Raw genomic sequence first — 9,742 nt, forward strand, 5'->3', positions numbered from 1 at the left:
AGCCTGAAAACGGCCCGAAAAAATGGCCTGAAAACGCCCCAAAACAGGCCATTTTCTGGGCTGTTTTCAGGCCGTTTTGGGATCAAAAAATGGCCTAAAAAAGCTGGCTGCGAGAGGAAGAGAAGCTGGGTGAGCCAGACCGAGATATTTCCTCACCCCAGAAGCAGCAACCTTGCACTCTCCCCTTCTCTGCTAGCCCCCTTCTTTGCACGGGATCACCCAGCAATGGAGAAGGAGAAGGTGGCGGTGTTTCTGTGTGTTCCCGTTTCTGTGTGGCACTCTCCCCTCAATGCTAGCAGCTGCCGCTGCTCCCTTCACCCTCTCCATCTCCGCTGCTGGGCGATCCCGTGCGAAGAAGGGGGCTAGCAGAGAGGGGAGAGTGCGAGGTTGCTGCTTCTGGGGTGAGGGGACCCGGGAGGCGTCTGGGTCCAGTTTACCCAGCTTCTTTTCCTCTTGCAGCCAGCTTTCCCAGTCTAGCTTGACGCAATCTCTCTCTCACGCACACACACACAAACAGGTTGGATCTTTAATTCCTTCCCCCCTCACCAGAGACCCTTGGATTCCCTCCCCAGCCCTGCCTGTCCCATACAGGTATCACCCACACAAGTGATGTAGAGTTGGCCACGCCGACTCAGTCACATGACCCCACCCAGCCATGCCCACCCAACCAATCATTAGGGCAGAGAACCGGTTGTTAAAAAATTTGGAGCCCACCACTGCATATGCCTCTTGGTGTTCCTTACCCTGAATCAACAGATGATCTTCCCAGGGGTTTCATGTGGATGTTAAATAAGATTAATGATCTGGTACTCCTAAGAGTAAAACAAGATCATTTCAATGTGGTTGTACAGTAATTTGTCTAGTCCCACTATGGGAACTGGCCTGTTGTAAAGGTAAAGGTTTATTTCCCCTGTCCAGTTGTGGCCTACGGGGCAGTGCTCATCTTTTCTTAGCTGGGGAAGTCAGCATTCTCCGAAGGCATTTCCATAGTCACATGGCCAGCATAACTATATGCGGAGGCACACAGAATGCAGTTAGCTTCCCACCAAAGTGCTACCTATTTATCTACCCACATTTGCATGCTTCCGAACTGCTAGGTGGGCAGGAGTTGTGGAAAGGACAGGACCTCACCCTGTTGTGCAACGCTCGGGTCTTGAACTCGGGCTGTCAGCTTTCCAGCTGGCAAGCTCAGTGTGTTTAACCGCTGAGCCATTGCACTTCCTAACATAGTGAAAGGTTACTTAGCTGTATGGCATGTTGAGGACATACATTGAAGGTCTGTCTAATCTGGCTATTCGGTTTAAAGGGCTTTCTGTGGAGTGTGATCTGTCTGTTTCAGTGGTGGGTTGCTACCGGTTCACCCCAGTTCAAGTGAATCAATAGCGGCGGGAGGTTCCACTCACCCGCCTGGACATCATCAAATATGATCTGTGCATGCGGAGAAGCTTTTGCGTATGCACATAAGTGGCGCGTGCGAGCAAACCAGTAGTAAAGGTAAGTGAAACTCATCACTGGTCTGTTTGATTTATCTACTGCCTCAGTAACAATACATAAAATAATAATACAATTGCATTAATCACAAATATCAAGGATTGATGCTACTGGCTCCATGGTCAATATCCAAAGGCTTTCCAGAAGAATCAGATTTTTATAAGCTATTTGAAGACTATGAGAGCAGAGTCCATCCTCACCTCAGGGGACAGACAAGATAGCACAGAGAATAACCACCACAGAGCCCTCTCTTGAGGAGTGAGAATGATGGGAGCAGGAGAGTTTCTTTGCGTAACTGTTTTCAGTAAGTAGTGCTTTTGATTAATATTTCTTAGTTCTTTGAAGTAACAAGCAAATTCCCCAAGTGGAATGTGGATTCTGATAAGAACCGGTTCAGACCGGCCAAAGATGAGAATTGCCCAAATATTTGAACTTTTAATAACCTGAAAACTAATTCTATTGTGAGAACCACACCTACTGAACATACAACTGGGCATTGACAAGATCATCCTAAGAATGTTAAGGGATGCTATGAAATGTTAAGACATTAGATAGGCTACATCACAGATGAGTCAAATGATGTTGACCAATGAACGAACACATTCCAAACCCAATATGTTTGAACTATATATAAAGTGATTCCCAACCTTTCCACGGGACCTCTCGCCTTGTATCTGTGATAGACCTTTCCTTGTTTATGAACAATAAGAGATATTAATCTCTCTCCTATTTTGGGTAAAAGAATACTGAGCTAAGACCTTGCCATCATTTACAGCTTACAGGGATCCTTACCAAGCATTCTCTTAGATGGGCATTTATTTTTGTTTCTCCATCCAGCTCATCAGGTGCCTCCTCACAATTTATTTAATTATTTGTTGAATTTATTTGCTGCCCATCTTGTAGCAAACAACTCTGGATGGTAAGAAGGGAGTGGGGCATATTGTCCTGTTAATTCAATAATAGTATTGGGAGACATGCTGCCACGTTCAGAGATAACATTGAAGCTTCAAAAGTAATAAACCCTGATGGTCTCCATCACTGCAGGTTTTCAAAAAAATACTGAACAACCATTTGTCTGAGATGTTATGAAGACTCCTGCCTTAGGCAGAGGGTTAGACTAGAAGATCTCCACGTTTTCTTCAACCCTATGCTATTGCTTTCGTGTTGAGCATTGAGGCACTTCTGAGTTGAGAGGATTAGCTCAGGGGTGAAATCTAAAATTTATTACTACCGGTTCTGTGGGCTTGGTTTGGTGGTGGTGGGTAGTTTTTTTTTACTTTTAAAAGCATTTTTTCTACAACCTCTTCAGCCGAAGAGGTTGCAGAAAAAAATGCTTTTAGAAGCCTCTGACAATCAGGCAACTCAGCTGGGATCACCAGGGGCTTTTAAAGGCATTTTTTCTACAACCTCTTCGGCTGAAGAGGTTGTAGAAAAAATGCTTTTAAAAGGCTCTGACGATCCCAGCTGAGCCGCACAATCATCAGAGGCTTTTTTTTTTCTTTTAAAAGCATTTTTTCAGCCGAAGAGGTTGTAGAAAAAATACTTTTAAAAGTAAAAAAAACAGCCTCTGATGATCGCACAGCTCAGCTGGGCATGGGGGAGGGGGCGCAGGGATTTTTGCTACCGGTTCTCCGAACCACCCGCCGCCATCGCTACTGGATCAGGCGATCCGGTCCGAACCGGGAGCATTTCACCCCTGGATTAGCTGCTGACATCAGTGTAGTCCAGGAGATGACTAAGTGGAGGCTCCTTTCATATCCCCATTAATGTGCTCACTAAACTGGTACCTATCTATCTACTCGTGATTACTCACTTTTGAACTGCTCGGTCAGCAGGAGCTGGGATGACAAGACCTCACTCTGTCATGCAGCAGCACTCAGGTTATTGAACACGGGCTTGCTGATTATCAACCCAGAGTCCTAACTGTTATGTAAATAGGTTTTCTTGGCGGGAAGTTTGAACTAACTGACCATCAGCTGATTGGCTGACCACCACAGCTGCGAGGTATATAAAGGGAGCTGTTTCCCTAGGTCAGTCGCTGGGTTCTCACCCTACAATAAAGAGCAGTTGTCACTCACTGCCTGGCTTGCTGCGTCCTCATTCACCCAACTTAACACTAACCATGTGACTCACCGTGTTCCTCCTGAACTCTATGAGTCTATGTTTCTATGACATTCCTCCAAGAATTTTTCTAAAACCTCGCACTCTAAAAAGTCATATTAATTAGCGGCCATTGCCATGTTTTGTCCATGGATTAATTATATAGTTTTGTCAGTTCCAAATCTCCTAATTGGCTTAATTGAATTAGCTTTGTTTCTAATATTTTGAGAGGAGAAAAAAAATTCTTTTGATTTTGCTTGTTATGTTATATACCTTGCTTATGTTTGCTGAAATTGCCTTTTTCTAAGGTTACAGGTTAGAAAGTCCCCAACATTATGACCTTTTCTGATAAAATAATTCTTTTGGCTGATTTATTCTGTACTGTTTCTAGTTTTGTTCCATCCTTTTTAAAAAGTGATTACCAAAGCTATATACAGCACTCTAGATGCAGATTAGATTTGAGTTAGGGCTTTATGATTTTGGTAGTCTTTCCAAATATTTCTAAATATTCTTGGTATGTCATTTGCCTTTTTACAGCTACTGGACATTTACTCAACTGTGTACCATGACCTGTATAAATATATACGCCCACCCACAGAGAGAGAGAGAGAGAGAGAGAGAATGACCAAATTATATTGATTTTCATGTGTTTATTTATTTATTAACTTTATATACTGCAAGGCGATCAAACCGGTCAGTCCTAGAGGAGATCAACCCTGATTGCTTTTTAGAAGGCCAGATCCTGAAGATGAAACTCAAATAATTTGGCCACTTAATGAGAAGGAATGACTCACTGGAGAAGAAGAGCCTAATGCTGGGAATGATGGAGGGCAAAAGAAGAAGGGGACAACAGAGAATGAGGTGGCTGGATGGAGTCACTGAAGCAGTAGGCGTGAGCTTGAATGAACTCCAGAGGATGGTAGAGGACAGGAAGGCCTGGAGGAACATTGTCCATGGGGTCACGATGGGTCGGAAACGACTTCACAACTAACAACAACTGTCCAATTCCCAATCACTCTAAATAGTTCACAAATATAAAATTAAAAATATTTTGTTTATGAAATATGATTTCAGCAACGTTGATTTTATATTTGTATGTTGCTTAAGGTGATAGTATATGTTTTTATGAAGGAGCACAAAAACTGCTAAATTTTTAGGGTGCAGATTCCTTCCACTATGTACTCATAAAGACTAGTTTCACACAATGAAAAATAAAACAAATCAGTTTTGGCCTCGGTGATACAGACTGATACTTTTCTTCTCTCGCAGTTATAGAAGAAACAGCCATCCACAAGGCCTTTAGATGTTGGCTAGTAGCCACATTAATCAAACCTGGGTTTCAGCCAATGGCTTCAATTACTTTCATCCAGCTTTTTTCTGTTGTTTCTTGAGCAGAAAATTGCAAAGTAGAACATTTCCAGGAAATTAATACACTTGGTTCTTTAATGAGTCTGTTGCCAAAAAGCCGCAGCGCTTTTGCAGTAAAACTCTGCGAGTGTATGAGAAGCTCCTGGATTTTGTTCTGTCTTCTTGATTTTGAGCACAAACTCTGTATAAACAGATTAACATTTTTGCTTGAGTAAATTAAAAAGTTGAAATGCCTTTTGACAGCAAATACAATTTTAAAAGGGGCGAATTTACATTCCTCTATTTCAGAGTCGCATTTAATCTGTTTTATGCTTTGAAATGGTATTTATGAATGTTTTCTAGCCACTTTAGAACCCACATTAAGAGCATAAGGGGAGGGCAAAATTTAAATTTTAAAGGAGCCTGTAGTACAGTGGACTAAAGCACTGTTATTAACATCTGCTGCTTGCAATTACTGCAAGTTCAAATTTCACCAGGCTCAAGGTTGACTCAGCCTTCCATCCTTTCAAAGGTAAGTGAAATGAGGACCCAGATTGTGGGGGCAATAAGCTGACTTTATATAAATATACAAAAGTATGAAGGCTATTGCTTAACGCATTGTAAGCCGCCCTGAGTCTCCGGAGAAGGGCGGCATATAAATTAAAGCAAAAAAAATGTAAATAAATAAATAAATAAATAAATAAATAAATAAATAAATAAATAAATAAATAAATAAATAAAAACAGTATGTACCATAATAGCACTCTAATCTTCCTGGGTAGTAGCTTCTTACACATTTTTTAAATTACAAGAAAGCTGTTTTTAAAAACACTGAAAATATGCATGCTTATCTTGACTTATATATCTTCACTTCTTCTAATTTTCTTTGAGAGACTCCTTGTTTCCATCTTTGTTGTATGTATGGATGCATATGTTGTTTCAGTTACAGCTACACTTGTATCTCGTAGATTGCCCCATTCCATAGAAGTGCTAAGTGTTTATGTTTTGTATTTTTCATCACAATCATCACATCAATGTCTAAATGAATGCCATTTTGTTTTCTTCAGAATTATATTTTTTATTCAAAGAAGGAAAAATAATATACAAAACTATAAGCAAAAAGTCCAGTTGCCAGTGGGCTGGCAATAGTTATCTCCTGCCATTTTTTTTACAGTCATCCAGGAGTGAGAACTAGATTGCTTTCAACAAACCAGTTGAGTATTAGTCTCCAGTAGAAACCAGGCAGTCACTTCTTTTGATGTAAAATGTTGATTTTTTTCCTCTTTCCCTTTCTTTTGGATAGTACCAGTGGTCAGTTGCCCCCAGTTCGCACCGGTTCTATAGAACCGGTAGTAAAACTGGCGGGAGGCTCCGCCCACTGACCCTGACGTCATCAAAATGCTTCTGCGCATGCGCTTCTGCTTCTTCTGTGCTTGTGCAGAAGAGCGTATGCGCGAGTGAAGCAAGTGTGCACGCGCGGCCCCTTTGCGAACTGGTAGTAAAGATAAGTAGAACCCACCCCTGGATATTAACATTATTAATCCTGAATAACCTATCCTTCCCCAGTTTGCAAATGTTTCTTTTTGACTCCTTTGTCATGTGAATAATAGGCTGCTCAAATCTTCCTTCTCCTTTATTTCTTTAGTATATTTTTCTATATCTATTTTAAAACTGGAACTTTCAGGAGTCACTTCAGCTATCTGATTTGGAAAGAATGATATGCATTTGGCCAAAAACAATGAGTATATTAATTGCACATATGGGAAAGGGTGAATTTATACTTAGTGCCAGGAACAAATTGTATGATGGTGTCCTTTTAGTGAAATGGGACTTGGACCCAATTTCAAATTGAAAACTATCCTAATCCATTAGTTTTAAAGGATAGTGGAATTTAACTCTTGCAGCAGAAATCTTGAACTATTGTTATGCATGAAAGGAAGAGGCCACAAGCCATTTCCATCTAGCCTTCCATCAGCTGAAAAATGTGAAGACATGATAATATTGCTGTTTAGAAGTAAATGATCCTTTTTCCAACAGGCCTTTCTCTTGTGTTACCATGCATCTTTCAACAGTAATTCTGCTACCGTTTTCCTGAAAATAAGACCTACCCTGAAAATAAGACCTAGCATGTGTTTACATGTGCGCCTAATATAAGTTCTACCCCCAAAATAAGCCCTACTTAAGGGCCTGTGCAGCCAGCTGGCTGTACATTCCATCTGGTTGCTCATGTTGCAGCAACAAGGCAAGGTGTGTGTGTGTGGAGCTGCCCCACATACCCTGCACCGGCTTACCTCAGGGCCCCCATAGCTGGGCCATTCATGTCCCAACATCTGCCTCACGGTGGCAGCATCAACAACTATGTGCAGCAGGAACCCACGTGATTGCCGGCCCACTTCTGCTTGCTTGCAGCCACAACGGAGCAAGAAGGTGAGTGGTGTGTTGGTGCTGTGGCTGCAGCTGCAAGGCAAGGAAGGTGTCAGGGCATGGGGGCCTGGCTGTGGGGGATCTGAGTTAAGTCGGTGCAGGGCACATGGGGCAGCTCCAACCCACTGCCTCGCAGTGGCAGTGGCACTGATACACTGTGAGGCCTCCTGCGCCAACCTGAGCAAGCAGAAGAAGTGGGACTCCCATAAATGGGATAAAAAAGACACTCCCCGAAAATAAGTCCTAGTGCTTATTTTGGGGCCCAAAAGAAAATAAGACTGGTCTTATTTTTGGGGAAACATGGGTAGCTGTGAATTTAGGTTCCTGGTTTTACGCTTTTGGATTACTGGTCAATTGTCTATTACATTAAATTTATACAAATATGCCAATAAACGGTACTTTCCTTCACCTGCAGAACTGTCATATGACAAATATGGAGCGATATCGTTCTACCTCATCAAGCTGGCTGAAATTCTGTTGTAGACCCAACAAATCTGGAGCAGATCAAGTAAGGGGACACTGGACCCAGAGGACTAGAAAAGGATGAGATACGACAGGGAGAACTTTGGCTATGAGATTAATTTCCTTGTAGATTGCTTTCAGGTAGGTTAAGGACAAGGAAAGTTTTATGGCTAAGAACTGCTCTTAACATGAGCAGTCAACGATGCAGACTGAGTGGGGCTGCACTACATATGGGGTATGCATGGTTACTGAGTTTGGGGTCAGTGAGATGGGGGATTTTCCTTATATTTTTAAAACAATTTCACAGCTCATATATGTTCTGTGTCAAAATGACAGAAAGCTGCAACTGGTTGTTGACAATCTTGGAGCTGAATTCTGTGGGGCCTACAAGGAAGGAGACGGAGGAGAATCATATTCTTCCCTAGTATAGTAGGTTGTCTGCCCTTAATGTAAGCCAGTACCCTGGCCTCTCTCACTTCTTATCTAAGTACGAGGCTCAAGTTATCTTTCCAGCCATCCTTTGTGCAGTACTTCAAATATCTGCTAAAATCCAAAACACTAAGACAAGCCGTAATAAATTACTAAGGCTAGGTTAATTATATAATTTTACTTGGAATTTTTAAATGTGCGTTGCCCTCTTTTGTTTTTTCAAGATTCCCTTTTCCAAAACCAGTTTGGTGTTTAGAGATTTGTCTTAGTTCGTTGATTCAATGAAAGGTTTTGTCAAGTATTTGATTGCTATTAATGGTGCCATAAATCTTCTCTTGATGGCCCTTGACTAATGGCTCTGGCTGGGTGTGAAAGAACTCGCAGGAAAGGGGAAGGGAAATGGATCCGTCCATCCACAGGCTGTTGCACACAAAGGTGTGCTGTCCCAGGGAGCTGTTGAATGGTTTTATAATTATGGGATTGAATGAAGTTGCTATGCAAATTGCATGTTATGCTGTAAAAGAGTTAAATATCCCAAGTGGCATCCATCCATTAAGCAATATGTCTCCTGGAGCTTTCCAGTTCGGCTCTGAAAATCGGTCTCTTCTGTTTTTCTTTTCTTTGTAGGCAGCCTACATGCTTTCTTCTCCTCCTCATTGCTTTCCTACCCCTTGCTGTATGCCTGTGTAGTTACCGCAGCTCTTTTAATTTCTCCTCCCTTAACTTTCTCCCAGGGAGGAGAATGATGACGTGAAAGGAGCCTTTGTATGTAAGAAAGCAAAGATGGTCCCATTGTTTCTCCTCTTTGTAGCTACTATTATCCATCCACAAAGAGGATAAAGTATCAGCTGCTTGGATGAAATGTCAGCACCACTGATCTATCACCAGGGGTGATTTATCAACCCCAGATTCACAGCATTACTCCTGGATGAGAGCAGGCATAGGTGCTTAAGACATAAATAAAGCATTGGAGGCTTCAGTGAAGGAAAAAGCAGTCACAGGAGAGACAAAACAAATTCTTTTTTTGTAGCGCCCAGAAAATGTAGATCACAACAGCTGATGGGTGGTTTTCTGCTATTTTGCAATAGGATATAAAACTTCAATAGATATTAACTTTTCTTTTTTAAAAAAATATTCAAAAATTCAAGAAAAAGCCCCCAAAATTCTAGTCCTCCGTACTTTACACCATCACATTGGCCACTGAAGCAGAATTACAGCATTGGAAGGGACTTTGGAGCAGGGGTGAAATGTAAAATTTGTTACTACCAGTTCTGTGGGCATGGCTTGGTGGGGGGGTAATGTGACTGGGTGGGCATGGCCAACTTTTTTTTTTTTAACTTTTCAAAGCATTTTTTCTACAACCTCTTCGGCCGAACAGGTTGCAAAAAAATGCTTTGAAAAGCCTCTGCCGATCAGGCAACTCAGCTGGGATCGTCAGAGGCTTTTCAAAGCATTTTTTAAACCACCTCTTCGGCCAAAGAGGTTGCAG

General features: G+C 41.9%; 1 long non-coding RNA gene across 1 annotated transcript; it reads left to right on the forward strand.

Annotated features, from left to right (window-relative positions):
• The first annotated feature begins 418 nt into the window (after positions 1-418).
• On the forward strand, positions 419-4,654 carry LOC132712298 (uncharacterized). Its single transcript, XR_015733989.1, has 3 exons — positions 419-1,494; positions 1,591-1,795; positions 4,129-4,654. It is a non-coding gene; the product is annotated as an uncharacterized LOC132712298 (long non-coding RNA).
• Positions 4,655-9,742: the final 5,088 nt, after the last annotated feature.

The sequence above is a fragment of the Pantherophis guttatus genome, chromosome 1 (assembly GCF_059756535.1).
Source record: "Pantherophis guttatus breed Tessera chromosome 1, ASM5975653v1, whole genome shotgun sequence".
NCBI lineage: Eukaryota > Metazoa > Chordata > Lepidosauria > Squamata > Colubridae > Pantherophis > Pantherophis guttatus.